Below are 17,054 nucleotides of genomic sequence, written 5' to 3'. Positions count from 1 at the left end.
AGAAGGGAGATCGGATTCAGGATAGCTCGTCAGAGCTTTAGTGTTAGTGAGAAACTGTTATGGAATGTTGAATTACCAAGGATCAGTTAGAAGAGGTGTGTGTCGAAGAGAGAATAAGCATTATATAACAACGGAAGGTCTAGTAGGATGGGTTGAAGGAGATTTGTGTTGAGGAAAAGAATAAGTAATTGGATTTAAGGAATTCTAGTAGAATGGTTCTGTAATTGGAACTGGGAGAATTACCATAGGAAGATAATTGAACACAGAGTGTGGAAGCAGTGTGAATGTTGCAATACAATTGTTATAATAGGGTACATTTTAGATAAAGGTACAATGGGATCATCAAGATTTATTAAGGCTAAGTTATGGGCGTGTAGTTGATGATTGTTCGCATTGAAGATTTCTAGAGTATGTAGTGGAGTGGAGGAAGTTATACCTTAGTATTAAGAGAAGTATGTGATAGCAACATTATGGTCACAAGTATGTGTAATGGATTCCTTGTCTTGAGATGGATGCGAAGTAACACACACTTCGTTGAGTAGTGAGTCTTGTATTCTGAGAAGTTGAGTTGATGATAGACAATGAAAGACAAGCCAAGCTGGAGCATGGGGACTAAGTGTAGGATGTGAAATATGTTATGTTGTAAGAGCTTATGGGGAGACAATGAGGATTGTCTATGGAAAGTCATCTAGACAAGTAACCCTAGTATGATGAAGTGTGTAGTAAGTATTGGGTTAGAAGAAAATTCCAGTCATAAGTGTGTGGCAATGATAAGGTTCATCTTAAATGCATTTTATTTGAGTTGTAAGAGTAATAGTGGCTTATTGGAAGTCTGGTTGTTATTTATCTTCTTGAGGAGTGTTTGGTTGGTTGATCACGGAGTATAAACATTCACACCGTGTTGGAGCTAAGGGTATCTTAAATGTCATGAGTGTACCGTTGTGGATGTACAAATTGAGGATGGAGTTACAAGTCACCATAAGTTAGATTGGTAGTTTTGAAATTGGGATTTCTGAAGGTGTAGTGCGTAGTTGGTCATCTGTAGAGATATCATAGAAGTCATATGTTTGGGGAACCAACCTAGTGAACCATATTCAGTGTGAGTAACTCTTGGGTGTATCACTACTACGGATAATGAGAACCATAAGGAGTGATGTTGGAAGAGGCTTACTAAGTGATGATCTGGAAGAGATTAGTTCAATATATTGTATGCGTTAGTAAGGTGTAAATTGGTTAGTCAGAATATGGCCTTCAATAATTTCTTGGATTCATGGCTTCGGATGAGGACCCCTAGGAGAGTAGTATTTTTGTATGCAACGATACTCTACCCTATTGGAAGGATTCATGAGTGATACTTCCGAGGAGGAAAGAGAATCAGATATTCCTGAAGTTAACCATGTAACTCAAGTGGTATATTATTAAGAGCATGAGCTAAGATTATTGAAGATGAATCTGGACGCTGAGATGAAGGGTTCTAGATAAGAAGTGCAATGTTATTTCTAAAGGTGTAAAGTGTCGTGTGACTTTATGAATAGTATGGAAACTCACAGTTACAGTCTAGTTGCTTAAGGTTTCTTGGAAGTGGCGTCTCGTTAATGACTTGAAGTTCCTTGATGGTGTTATTTTGTTATTGGTCGGGATCCTGTGTCAGCAGAAACCTTGAAGGAATTAGAACCCTATAAGAGGATTTGATATGGAACATAATAACAAGAATTGGATATTGTTAAACTAATTTGGATAAGTTCATTCGAGCATAGGATAAATCTGAATGTCATACACCTCTATGGTTGTAGTCGCGTGGCTTATATATATATATATATATATATATATATATATATATATATATATATATATATATATATATATATATATATATATATATATATATATATATATATATATATATATATATATATATATATATATATATATATATATATATATATAATATATATATATATATATATATATATATATATATATATATATATATATTATATATATATATATATATATATATATATATATATATATATATATATTATGGAGGATGTTGGTCATATTTTAAACCTTTTTGTGTCAGCGAGAAATTTATTCTACTAATGGATGTCAGTGAGGTCCTAGTATTGTTTTAGGTGGTGGGCCCTCTGGAGGATAAGTGTGATCTTCTATGTAGACTGTTAGCTAACTAGTGGTGCTTAGGAATCCTAGGTGTTCCACTGTTGGAATCGGAGTATCACAATGGAAGGTGATGGAAGAAAAGGCTCAATCAATATTATGGGAATCAGAGAGGTTGTTACTCATAAGAATGAGAGTAAGATAATCCCGTGCTAATGGTGCTATCTTAGTGGAGTAGTACGAGAGAAGTGAAATAGTAAGAGTAGAGGCTTGCAGCATACAGTATCAAATCAAGTGAAGTTGATGAGATTATCGTTAGATGGATTACAAGTTTGTCACATTTGTTGAAGGAATAATAAGAGAAGAGTAGTAAATATTGTGTGTGGTCAAGGAATCAATAAATTTTCTTATGAAAAATTAATGAGTATTGATTACCCAAGTCAATATAAGATGTAGTAATTATGATTTGTGTAACTTAGTTCAAGGAAGGGAAGTCGTGGCTTCCGGGAGGAAAGTGATCAACAAATGTAGAGCGGTATATCAGATGAATTAAGTGAGAGCAAATTTAAATGTTAATCCAGTATTGGAATGAGGATATGGTTAAGACCGTAGTATTGAGAGTTCACACAAGAAAGAAGTTGGCCAAGAAGGATAAGTTGGAAGAATGAATATGTCAAAGGTTTGAAATCAAAGAGAAGTCAGGTGTTGGTCTAAGACATTGATGCAAGAAGTGTTTATTTGTTGAGTGGAGGAAATTCGGGGGCGAATTTCAATTTAGGGAGGGGAGAATGTAATATCCGATACTCTCTTAAATGCTTAATTAGTTGTCAGTTGAGACCAATTGAGTTCCTATGTGCTCTATCTATTATCAGTTGTAACAATTTAAGCTCATATGAGCTCTAAGTGTTATCAGTTGGGACCAATAGAGTAACCAGTGAATATTGAAGAGATTAATTATTAATAAAAGAGACATACCAATATTAATAAGTACAAGAGAGGACATTTTTGATAAAATTAATAATTGGTCAATTGGTACTCGAAGATAAAATATCAATTGAAATATTTTCATTACTACTTGATATTATATATATATATATATATATATATATATATATATATATATATTGTGTGTGTGTGATGGGGATTAAAAAGAAAGAAGAAGTGGATAGGAATGAAAGATAGAAAGAAAGAGTAGGTAGGAGAGGTAGAGAGTTATCAAAAAGAAAGAAAAGAAAGGAAATAGGAAGAGAAGAGAAAAGAGAGAGGAAGAGAGAAAGAGGAAGAGAAAGAATGGGAAGAAGAAGAAGAACTCATGAAGGAAGCTACATATCATCTCATCTTCATCATCATCACCACCAACTCCATCTCTATTTCATCATATAGATTTAGCCTTGGGGAAGGGAAGAATTTCATGAAGGGAATTAGGTTGTTATGATATTGTGGTTATTGAAATTGGAAAGGGGGGTGTTTAGAAGATGAATTTGTGAAGAAAATTGAAGAACCAATCGATTGGATGAACTTTCTGTTGTGAAGAAGTGAAATTTATCAGCAACACCTGTTTTTGAAGAAGTTAGAATCGATTGGTAAATTTAAATATGCTACCAATGGGGTTGAACCCATTATTAGCATATTTAAATGTTAAATGTTAATCCAGTATTGGAATGAGGATATGGTTAAGACCGTGAAGTATTGAGAGTTCACACAAGAAAGAAGTTTGCCAAGAAGGATAAGTTGGAAGAATGAATATGTCAAAGGTTTGAAATCAAAGAGAAGTCAGGTGTTGGTCTGAGACGTTGATGCAAGAAGTGTTTATTTGTTGAGTGGAGGAAATTCGGGGGCGAGTTTCAATTTAGGGGGGGAGAATGTAATATCCCATACTCCCTTAAATGCTTAATTAGTTGTCAGTTGAGACCAATTGAGTTCCTATGTACTCTATTTATTATCAGTTGTAACAATTTCAGCTCATATTTGCTCTAAGTGTTATCAGTTGGGACCAATAGAGTAACCAGTGAACTCTGAAGAGATTAATTATTAATAAAAGAGATATACCAATATTAATAAGTACAAGAGAGGACATTTTTGATAAAATTAATAATTGGTCAATTGGTACTTGAAGATAAAATATCAATTGAGATATTTTCATTACTACTTGATATTATTTATGTTATATATGTATATTGTGTGGTGGGGATTAAAAAGAAAGAAGACGTGGATAGGAATGAAAGATAGAAAGAAAGAGTAGGCAGGAGAGGTAGAGAGTTATCCGAAAGGAAGAAAAGAGAGGAAATAGCAAGAGAAGAGAAATAGAGAGGAAGAGAGAAAGAGGAAGAGAAAGAATGGGAACAAGAAGAAGAACTCATGAAGGAAGCTACATAAAATCTCATCCTCATCATCATCACCACCAACTTCATCTCTATTTCATCTATTAGATTTAGCCTTGGGAAAGGGAAGATTTCCATGAAGGGAATTAGGTTGTTATGATATTGTGGTTGTTGAAATTGAAAAGGGGGTGTTTAGAAGATGAATTTGTAAAGAAAATTGAAGAACCAATCGACTGGATGAACTTTCTGTTGTGAAGAAGTGAAATTCATCAGGAACACCTGTTTTTGAATAAGTTATAATCGATTGGTAAATTAAAATATGCTATCAATAGGGTCGAACCCATTGGTAGCATATTTAAATGTTAAATGTTAGTCCAATATTGGAATGAGGATATGGTTAAGACCGTGGAGTATTGAGAGTTCACACAAGAAAGAAGTTTCCCAAGAAGGATAAGTTGGAAGAATGAATATGTTAAAGGTTTGAAATCGAATAGAAATCAGGTGTTGGTCTAAGACGTTGATGCAAGAAGTGTTTATTTGTTGAGTGGAGGAAATTCGGGGGCGAATTTCAACTTAAGGGGGGGAGAATGTAATATCACATACTCCCTTAAATGCTCAATTAGTTGTCAGTTGAGACCAATTGAGTTTCTATGTACTCTATCTATTATAAGTTGTAACAATTTGAGCTCATATGTGCTCTAAGTTTTATCAGTTGGGACCAATATAGTAACTAGTGAACTCAGAAGAGATTAATTATTAATAAAAGAGATATACCAATATTAATAAGTACAAGAGAGGACATTTTTGATAAAATTAATAATTGGTCAATTGGTACTGGAAGATAAAATATCAATTGAGATATTTTCATTACTACTTGATATTATATATATTATTATATGTGTATTGTGTGGTGGGGATTAAAAAGAAAGAAGAAATGGATAGGAATGAAAGATAGAAAGAAAGACTAGGTAGGAGAGGGAGAGAGTTATCCGAAATGAAGAAAAGAAAGGAAATAGGAAGAGAAGAGAAAGAGAGAGAGGAAGAGAGAAAGAGGAAGAGAAAGAATGGGAACAAGAAGAAGAACTCACGAAGGAAGCTACATAAAATCTCATCTTTATCATCATCAACACCAACTTCATCTCTATTTCATCATATAGATTTAGCCTTGGGAAAGGGAAGAATTCCATGAAGGGAATTAGGTTGTTATGATATTGTGGGTGTTGAAATTGAAAAAGGGGTGTTTAGAAGATGAATTTGTGAAGAAAATTGAAGAACCAATTGATTTGATGAACTTTCTGTTGTGAAGAAGTGAAATTTATCGGGAACACCTGTTTTCGACGAAGTTAGAATCGATTTGTAAATTAAAATATGCTACCAATGGGGTCGAACCCATTGGTAGCATATTTAAATGTTAAATGTTAATCCAGTATTGGAATGAGGATATGGTTAAGACCGTGAAGTATTGAGAGTTCACACAAGAAAGAAGTTTCCCAAGAAGGATAAGTTGGTAGAATGAATATGTCAAAGGTTTGAAATCGAAGAGAAGTCAGGTGTTGGTCTAAGACTTTGATGCAAGAAGTGTTTATTTGTTGAGTGGGGGAAATTCGGGGGCGAATTTCAATTTAAGGGGGGGAGAATGTAAAATCACATACTCCCTTAAATGCTCAATTAGTTGTCAGTTGAGACCAATTGAGTTCCTATGTACTCTATCTATTATAAGTTGTAACAATTTGAGCTCATATATGCTCTAAGTTTTATCAGTTGGGACCAATAGAGTAACCAGTGAACTCAGAAGAGATTAATTATTAATAAAAGAGATATACCAATATTAATAAGTACAAGAGAGGACATTTTTGATAAAATTAATAATTGGTCAATTGGTATTGGAAGATAAAATATCAATTGAGATATTTTCATTACTACTTGATATTATATATGTGTATTGTGTGGTGGGGATTAAAAAGAAAGAAGAAGTGGATAGGAATGAAAGATAGAAAGAAAGACTAGGTAGGAGAGGGAGAGAGTTATCCGAAACGAAGAAAAGAAAGGAAATAGGAAGAGAAGAGAAAGAGAGAGGAAGAGAAAGAATGGGAACAAGAAGAAGAACTCATGAAGGAAGCTACATAAAATATCATCTTCGTCATCATCACCACCAACTTCATCTCTATTTCATCATATAGATTTAGCCTTGGGAAAGGGAAGAATTCCATGAAGGGAATTAGGTTGTTATGATATGGTGGTTGTTGAAATTGAAAAAGGGGTGTTTAGAAGATGAATTTGTGTAGAAAATTGAAGAACCAATTGATTTGATGAACTTTCTGTTGTGAAGAAGTGAAATTTATCGAGAACACCTGTTTTCGACGAAGTTAAAATTGATTTGTAAATTAAAATATGCTACCAATGGGGTCGAACCCATTGGTAGAATATTTAAATGTTAAATGTTAATCCAGTATTGGAATGAGGATATGGTTAAGACTGTGAAGTATTGAGAGTTTACATAAGAAAGAAGTTTCCCAAGAAGGATAAGTTGGAAGAATGAATATGTCAAAGGTTTGAAATCGAAGAGAAGTCGGGTGTTGGTCTAAAACGTTGATGCAAGAAGTGTTTATTTGTTGAGTGAAGGAAATTCGGGGGCAAATTTCAATTTAAGGGGGGGAGAATGTAATATCACATACTCCCTTAAATGCTCAATTAGTTGTCAGTTGAGACCAATTGAGTTCCTATGTACTCTATTTATTATCAGTTGTAACAATTTCAGCTCATATTTGCTCTAAGTGTTATCAGTTGGGACCAATAGAGTAACCAGTGAACTCTGAAGAGATTAATTATTAATAAAAGAGATATACCAATATTAATAAGTACAAGAGAGGACATTTTTGATAAAATTAATAATTGGTCAATTGGTACTTGAAGATAAAATATCAATTGAGATATTTTCATTACTACTTGATATTATTTATATTATATATGTATATTGTGTGGTGGGGATTAAAAAGAAAGAAGAAGTGGATAGGAATGAAAGATAGAAAGAAAGAGTAGGTAGGAGAGGTAGAGAGTTATCCGAAAGGCAGAAAAGAGAGGAAATAGCAAGAGAAGAGAAATAGAGAGGAAGAGAGAAAGAGGAAGAGAATGAATGGGAACAAGAAGAAGAACTCATGAAGGAAGCTACATAAAATCTCATCTTCATCATCATCACCACCAACTTCATCTCTATTTCATCATATACCTGGGATGTCAGCTAATGTCCAGCCAATTGCCTTCTTGTGCTTCTTCAAAACCTGCAAAAGTTTATTTTCCTGATCGAAATCAAGGTTAGAAGAAATAATAACAGGGAGTTTTTCATCACTCTCCAAATAAGCGTATTTCAGATTATCCGGGAGTTGTTTCAACTCTAAGGACGGGGGTTGCTCGATGGATGGGGCGTTTGGGGCAGCCGGGACGTCGAGAGCATCAACTGCATAAACAACTTCGTTTACAACAACTTCAACTATAGGAAACATGTCACTCTGTAAGGCAACACCAATCTCAGCACATACAACAGAAATGTTTGTGTCAGTACAATCAGCACATGAGTAAACATCATCAAATCCAAGTAAGGATGGAAAATCAAGTGAAAACAATTCATAATAAGTTTCATCAACCAAATCAGATACCAACTCAATATGAAAAACAGAGTGCTCCTCCAAGGGATGTTTCATGGCATCGAAGATGTTAAATTTTGCGGCAATGTCACCAAATTCTATGGACATGGTTCCATCGTCAACATCAATTTTTGTCTTCGCCATTTTCATGAACGGTCTGCCTAAAATGATGGGAGCCCTGCTTAACTTAGTTTCTCCTTCCATGTCCAGGATGTAAAAATCTGCAGGAAAAATCAAATTGTTAACTTGAACAAGGACATCTTCCACTATACCAGCAGGGCGGGCATTGCTCCTGTTCGCCAACTGAACCATTAAACCTGTATGCTGCAAAGGACCAAGACAAAGGTTATTATAAATAGAAGTAGGCATAACATTAATGCCCGCTCTCAAATCAAGCATGCAATTATCTAATTTCTTATCTCCAATGGTATAAGGAATAGTAAAAGCTCCCGGGTCCTTTCACTTTTGTGGCAAGACCTGAGAGATGGCTGAAACATTTTGGTCGCCTGTAACTTCTTTAGAATGGGGCTTGGGCTGAATAAAAGCAGAAATATTTCTTCCCAAGTTGACTTTCTCACCACCTTTCATCTGCCTCTTGTTTGTACACAAATCTTTAAGAAACTTTGCATACTTAGGAACCTTCTTAATGACATCTAGAAGTAGAATGTTTACCGCAAATTTTCTAAAAACATCCAAGATCTCCCTCTCTTTGTCTACTTCCTCAATTCTATTATTTTTCAGAACTCTATGTGGAAAGGGGACTGGTGGTACATATTCTTTTTCTTTATTCTTTTCAGTTTCTACCACAACAGAAGAAGGTGAAGAAAGTTCAGATGTTACCTCAAGAATTTTTTTATTTTTTTGGGGGGCTGGTTCTATGACATTTCCGGACCTCAAAGAAATTGCACTGACATTGGCATTAGGACCTTTTGGATTCACAACTGCTTGGGCAGGAAGTTGGTTTGATCCTTGGGATTGCATGGCATTCATTAAGGTGGCAAGCTGTATAATCTGTGTCTGCAAGGTTTGAATACTAGATTTTGTTCTTTGTTGAAACTGAAGATTATTAACAGCTAGTTGTTTGACCAGATCCTCTAATTAAGGTCCAGAGGGTGTAGAAATGGTGGCTTGGGGGGTAGCTGCTGGTTGGTTGGCTGCTGGTTTCCATATCGAAGGTTGGGATGGTTCCTCCAATTGGGGTGGTATTTATTGGTGGACAGGTCAGGAATGTTGTTGTACTTGTTCCGATTGTTGCCTTGATTATAAAGGTTTGCTGCATAAGCTTGAGGCAACTCAGTGATTGATTCATCAGGCAAAATAGGACAAGTATCGGTTGGATGCTCAGGAGAAGTACAAATACCACACAGGTTTGCCGCTTGAGTCTTACCTACTGCCAACTATTTCACTAAAGAGGTGAGCTCGTCAATTCTGGTTTCTAAAGCTTTGTTGAAGGAAACATGAATTTTGTTCACACCCTTTGCTTGGACATAATTGTTTCTGGTTGTAAATTGTTGGGAGTTGAGGGACATATTTTCGATCAAAGCTTTGGCGGCGGCTGGAGTTTTATCGACGAGTGCTCCACCGCTAGCAGCATCAAGAATACTCCTATCCATTGGTAACAAACCTTCATAAAAGTACTAAATGAGCAATTGTTCGGTGATCTGGTGTTGAGGACAACTAGATACTAATTTCTTGAATCTTTCCCAATACTCAGCAAGTGACTCATTATCCTGTCTAATACCATAAATCTCTTTTATGATCAAGGCTGCTCTGGAGGCAGGGAAGTATCTCTCTAAGAACACTCTTTTTTGAGTATTCCAGCTTGTGATCGAATTTGGCTCAAGATAATATATCCAATCCTTTGCTGCACCCTGCAATGAAAAAGGAAAAGCTCGAAGTTTGATATGGTCTTTAGTTATTTCTTCAGGCCTCAACGGTGTAGAGCACACAACCTGGAATTCTTTGAGATGTTTATGTGGATCCTCACCTGCAAGACCATTAAACTTTGGCAACAAGTGTATCAAACCAGATTTTAGTTCAAAATGGGTGTCAGCTTCAGGATATTCAATACACGGGCCATTATAATTCACATCAGGGGCAGCTAACTGCCTTAAAGTTCTTTGGTCAGCCATATCAAAAACAATTTCAGAATCCGAATCAAACAAGTTATGAAAGTAATCAGAATCAGACTCAATTGTGGGTGGTGAACTATTGCTAGCCTGGCCTGCTCTACGACATGTGTGCAAAGTTCTCTCTACCTTAGGATCAAAATAAAAAAGCTCAGAACAAGAAGACCTAGTAGCCAGGACTAATGCACAACAATGCAACAACAATTATGAAAATATCAACAATGTCCCTGATAGTAAAAAACAAACACAATGAAGGAAAGCGATTAAAATAAATTCAGAAAAATAAACTTACACCGAAATTAATCTAATGACTTAAAATTAGAATTTTGAGATTTTTTTTTGGATTTTTTCAACTCTATGAAAAAAGTAAAAAAATTCATTAAAAATAGAAAAAAGGATTTTTTGGCGATTTGAGGCTGGAGCCCCATTACTACTCTGCAGTATGGGATAAAAGATTGGGTGAATTTTCTACTCCTAATAGATGGAACAGATTTTCGATCGGACTCAATTTTTCCAAAAACCGAATTTTTTGACTCTAGACGTGAATTGGCCAAAACCGCGAGGAATCTATGGCCTAAACGCAAGAACACTAAACCTATGACTCTAATATTGATTAATAATCACAAGAATCCCCGGCAACGGCGCCAATTTGATCCGCTGTTGCGTGCGGATCAAAACCGAGTTATTTTGAAAACGTAGCATAGCGACAATGACTCGAATCATCTCTCAGGGATTCTTGATTATTACTAACCAAAGGTAAATCGATTTAGGGGGGTTGGAGTCAGGATCGATTAAGGAAAAAAAGCGATTATTAAATAAGTGATTATTGAAATAAGTTGTTATGAAATATGTGATTATAAAACAAACGAATTCATTGTGTCGGGTTCAACTTATCATTGATTGCTACAACTACGGCTTCTATCCTATTTGAACATAATATCATTCAACAAGCGTGATCGACACTGTAAGGTATATATTCTTATTGTCGGATTAAGCATACGGTTATAGATATCGCAAATTTAACGGTTAAGCAGAGTTGAATTGCAATCAAAAGTCAAGAACATATATCATTCAAATTTAACCAACAATATTACATGGAAATCGGATTAAGCAAACAACAATCATATAATATTATTGAAAGGAATAGAATTCTAATTGCAATTATAACAATCTCAAAGTAGTGAACCTGAATACAGCAAATCCGTCCGGAAAGATTAGTTCTCCATTATGGTTCTTTCAAGTGTAAGAAAAATAATTCGTGAATAGTAAAAAACGTGAATCATGTTTTCGGATGCTAGGTATTAGGGGAAAATCAAGCAATCCGTTTACAACCCAACTAGGTCAAATACATAACCCAGGCCCAAAACTAACGACCCAAAACAAAAATAAAACTAATGTTGCAGCTTCAAACGAAATTCTGGAAAATAAGTGCTCCGAATCTGACTTCGACTCCAACACAAAAGTTGTATTTCTTTCTCTTAGCTTTCCGGCGATTATTAGAACGCGTCAATCGGATTCCAAGAGCTCCAGTTATGATCATTTTAGTGCAGACTGTTAAAGTTGAAAATTAAATACGAAAATCAAATAAAAATAAAAATAAACCTAAATATAAAAACATTATAAAATATAAAAGTAAGCAAAGGAAATCAAAGAAATGCTTAAGAACAAACATAGGAGAATGTGCATTAAAATGCACTCATCAGTTTTGACATCACAATTCAGGGACACACCTTCATGGTTAACCCCCTTTCTTGGTTTTGACACCACTTTTATATTTCTGTTCTTGGTTTTGACACCATAATTCAGGGACACACCTTCATGGTTAACCCTTTTCCTTGGTTTTAACGCCACTTTTATATTTCTGTTCTTGGTTATGAAACCACAATTCAGAGACACACCTTCATGGGTAACCCCTTATCTTAGTTTTGACACCATTTTCTATTTTTCTCCCTTACCATGTGAGACCCAGTGTTTTGGTAAGATCCTTGTCATATGAGTCCTTGTGCTATGACAAATTCCTGCTTTCCTTACTTACCATGTCAGTCTCAGTGCTTTGGTAAGCCTTTTCTCTTTGGTTTAAACACTACCCCCAATCATCCTCTTTTCCAGTCTTTGTCCTCCGAACTACGGAGCTCAGACTTCCTTATTGCACTATCAGGATACGTAGGCACGAGGATGCGAATCCTTGGTGAGCACCTTTTTTTCCCCTTTTCTCTCTCTAGTTCCACAAACTACGAGGCTCTGACTTTTCCATTACACCATGAGAATACGTAGGCATGAGGGCTCAAATCCTCCTCGAGCACTCTCTTTTTAACCCATTTTTCTGTTTTGTAGGTGTCGCGGCTGGAAAAATGACAGAGTCGTCATCATCCTTTATCTGTTCCTAAGGAATAGGGAAATAATGAGAAAACCTAATAACTAAGGGTGAGATACTGTGTTCGGGGGTCGGTTAAGTAAGGGGAAGGTGTTAGACACCTCTTACCTCCATTGTACTCAATGGGATCCTCCTCTAATTTTAGGGTTAGTGTGTCTTTGAGATGTTTGCTTTATTAATTATTATTGGTTAATTATTTATCTATTTATTGAAAATTATTTTATTATTTAAAATAAAATTGATTAATTGAGAAAAATATATGTTTTTGATTATTGTACTCGCTAGAGTCTTATAACTTTATGCCTACATATCCTCAAATTTATTGAAGGATCAGAGCCCCATAGTTCGTCTTAAAAAATGTTGGTTGGTTGGTTATTTTTATCCCTTGAAAGTTATCACGCATTGGGGGCAGAGAAGTAATTGATTTTAAAAAATGCCTCAATGCACTAGGGCAGATGACTTATAGTTTGAGGTGAATTTAGATTGATTTTATCCCAATTGATTATTTGCAAAAATATAGTTATTAATTTATTTAATAAAAATGATATTATATATTTATTTAATGAAAATAGTAAAAAGTTAATTATATAAATCCAAATATTATATCCATTATTCCTAAAAAAATTCATCTCTTAAACCCTAAAATTTCCTTCGAGATTTATCCCATGATTATCCCCATTGTTAATTAAAAAATAAATAAATATAATATAATACTTAATTTACTTATGAAAATAAATATTATATATTTATATGACATACCCCTTTTGATTGATTAAAAAAAATCTAACTATTTTGATTTAAGAAAGTAAAATCATAGTGATATTATATATATATATATATATATATATATATATATATATATATATATATATATATATATATATATATATACATATATATATATATATATATATATATATATATATATATATATATATATATATATTTATTTTAACAAACATATTAAAAGTTTAATTATATAATCTCAAAGACCATATCCCTTATCCCTGATGTTTATCTCATTTAACTATTTACAAAAATATAATTATTAGTTTATTTAGAAAAATAAATTAAAAGGATAATTATATAAACCCAAATATTATATCTCTTATCCCTAATTATTTATTCCTAAAACCCTAAAAAATTATCCCTATTTATTGTCCCAAAAATTATCCCAAAGTTATCCTTAAATCACCCCATAATTATCCCATAAATTTCTATCCCTTAAAACCCTATGATTTTATCCCATAACTTTATCCCATATTATCCCTAAAATTATCCCATTTAATTATTTGCAAAAATATGATTATTGGTTTATTTAAGAAAATAAATTAAAAGCTAATTATATAAAGTCAAATATTATATCTCTTATTCCTAATTATTCATCCCTAAAATCCTAAAAATTTATTCCTATTTATTGTCCCAAAATTTATCCAAAAGTTGTCCCTAAATTATCTCATAGTTATCCCATAAATTTTTATCCCTTAAAATCCTAGGGTTTCATCCCATAACTTTATCTCATATTATCCGTAAAATTATCTCATTTTATTATTTGCAAAAATATAATTATTAGTTTATTTAAGAAAATAAATTAAAAGGTAATTATATAAATCCAAGTATTATATCCCTTATCCCTAATTATTTATCCCTAAAACCCTAAAAATTTACACCTGTTTATTATCCCAAATGTTATCCCAAAGTTATCTCTAAAATTATCCCATTTTATTATTTTCAAAAATATAAGTATTAGTTTATTTAAGAAGATAAATAAACTTTATTTATAAAGTTCCACTAAGAAATAATATAATTAAAATATTTAATGAATTATTTAACTTTACTGATTAATCATAATCAAGTTCTAACTAATAATAATAAACCTACTCTAAATATTTTTCTAGTTAGTCCCAATCTCTTTTCTAAAGTAAGGATTATATGTTATCCTAATTAGTTAACTAATTGAAACTATATATTAAACAAAAATTAAAATTATACCCTAGAAAGCTCAAAAATAACAACTAAAGTATGATGAGATCAAAACTCCTAAAGAGTCAAAATAATCCCCATTTGACTTTTTAGGTCATTGGGTTTTAACAAATAACTTGTATGGGACTCTAGACATATCAATAATCTAAACTCTGAGTTAGCTGAAAAAGACAAAGAGGAATGGTCAAAAGGGGGTAAGACAGTAGGCACATGAAGATAGAAACACTCATTCAAGAAAGAGCATTTAAAATAATTCTCGTGGAGTACCATGGGTGTGAGGGGTGCTAATATCTTTCCCTTGCATAACCGACTTCCTCACCCATTTCTTTGTTCCCCTTGGGTTTTATCGATATTTTCTCTTCCATCTTTTGGGATGAATAACGTTTAATGGCGACTCCATTGTATGTTCGAGCGTGCGATGCGCTCGAGTATATTTTGCGTAGCTTCAAGTATACTCCATGGAAGACTTTGGCGAATCCTAGTACATATTGTTCATAAGGCAGAGTTGGAAGATGCCTAACTTTTATGAGATTGTGGAAAGGCTGGTCGTAGACAAAGTTTGGAGTTATCCAATCAACACTTAGCTAATGGAAATCACTCAGACAAGAAATTGGTGGGATCAAGTGGATTGTCACACACAAATACTTGGAACTGATTATTATGGATAGCAAGGTTATTGAATTAAGATCTTTTGGGGTCATGTTTTTGTTAGCAGTTTAAGTGCCGACATCAACATAAGGAATTATTATGTGATAGTTTTTTGTAATAAAAATGTTTGTATCGAACTTATCAAAATAGTGGAAGATCGTGATTATTTCCCAATGGTTCTTTAACACCATTGAAGAGTGGATTAGGAAAAGTGAGGACGAACGTCGAACCAATATATATATATATATATATATATATATATATATATATATATATATATATATATATATATATATATATATATATATATATATATATATATATATATATATATATATGTATGTATGTATGTATCTTTTCCTTCTTCCCTTATCTCCTTTAACTTTCTAGCATTAATTAATATTTATATTGTGTTAGTGCATTATTGTATAGTTTGTATGTCATATATGTTAGATTGTACTTATACATGTTTAATATTTAAGCTTAGGTATCTGATGCCTCAATCTTATTAGATTGTCATAAAGCCAATTATGTCTTGGAAAAACGTCTATGTAAAGATTTTTAAATCGATTTGTCTAAATGAGCTTTGGTTGTCTTGTAATTGACTTACATTAGAAGCGATCAGGTCCTTGGTGATATCATGTAATATTTCACTTGGTTTAATTCATTGAGATCCTTTAAATCTCTCTTAGTGTTGTGTTACTTAAAATCTCTGATTTCGTTTATGGGACCTAACATGTTTTTGAAAATTTCTTTTACGGGATAAGTTTATTCAACCCCGCTTCTGAACCACACAATTTACCCCCCCCCCCCCCCCCTCTTCTCTTGTGTGTGAAGTCACATGTCCAAGACTCGAGATAGTCCTGACTCTCACATTACTTCTTAATCTCTCACTAAATTTAGCGTTGGAGTGATAACCTTGAAGTACAACCCTTTTCCGTAGTACTGGAAACACAAGTCCTCCACAACAAAACATCACTTCACCATTTCATCGATCATTTCTAGTTCTAAAATGAATAGTGGCACTGTCTGTATGAGTCGAAGTCTGATTCACCTGATTTTCCACGTCTAAATTTAATATATGATACAAAAATTCAAATATACTTTTCTTAAGGTTTAAATATTTATTTATTTTTATCTTCTTTCTTGAAATTTCAACCTTTCCTTCGCAAGATCCATCCTCAGATTCATCAAGCATGGTGGCATCTAAAGCCACTAGATATGTCGTTCAATGATAAGCATCCACTAAAGCTGCTCGACCTCCACATCTTCCTCCTTCTCAAGTAGAGGACGAGTGTAACACCTTAAAATTTTCCCTCCTCTTCTTGAGACTAGCTTGGGACATTTCATTTCATATTTTTAGAGCATTAGGCATTGCATTTTGCATATCATATGGAAATAAGAAGGTCATCCTCCAAAGTCTTTTCAAAAGATGGAGAAGTTACATGATTCAAGCCTGAGGGTCTTTATGAATTGATTATCAACCATCTGAGGGTATGAGCTTCAATTAGGGTTTCTTGATTCTTCAAAGGTCTTGAGCATCATCTTGTTTGCAAGGATATATTACCATCATCATGGTTCTATCATCAACAAGGGTTTCATAATTCATTCTCAAGTTCCTTTGGATTAGAGTTGTGACCTCTGGTCAACCTTAATCAATGCCATTCTTCCAACTAGGGTTTCTCAAAGAGATGAGTTATTTTCTTAGTATGAGGATCACATGGTTATCATAAGGGGCTTACATGAGCTAGGGTTTCATTTTCGAGCAATTCCCCCAAGTGGTAGAGGCTCAAGTGGATCAAGGCATTTCAAGGTCATCTGAGGACCAAAAAGTCAACTG

This window comes from Lathyrus oleraceus, chromosome 2 (assembly GCF_024323335.1).
Source record: "Lathyrus oleraceus cultivar Zhongwan6 chromosome 2, CAAS_Psat_ZW6_1.0, whole genome shotgun sequence".
Classification (NCBI taxonomy): Eukaryota; Viridiplantae; Streptophyta; class Magnoliopsida; order Fabales; family Fabaceae; genus Lathyrus; species Lathyrus oleraceus.
The sequence above is the reverse complement of the archived record's forward strand: the minus strand, read 5'-3'. Positions refer to the sequence as shown.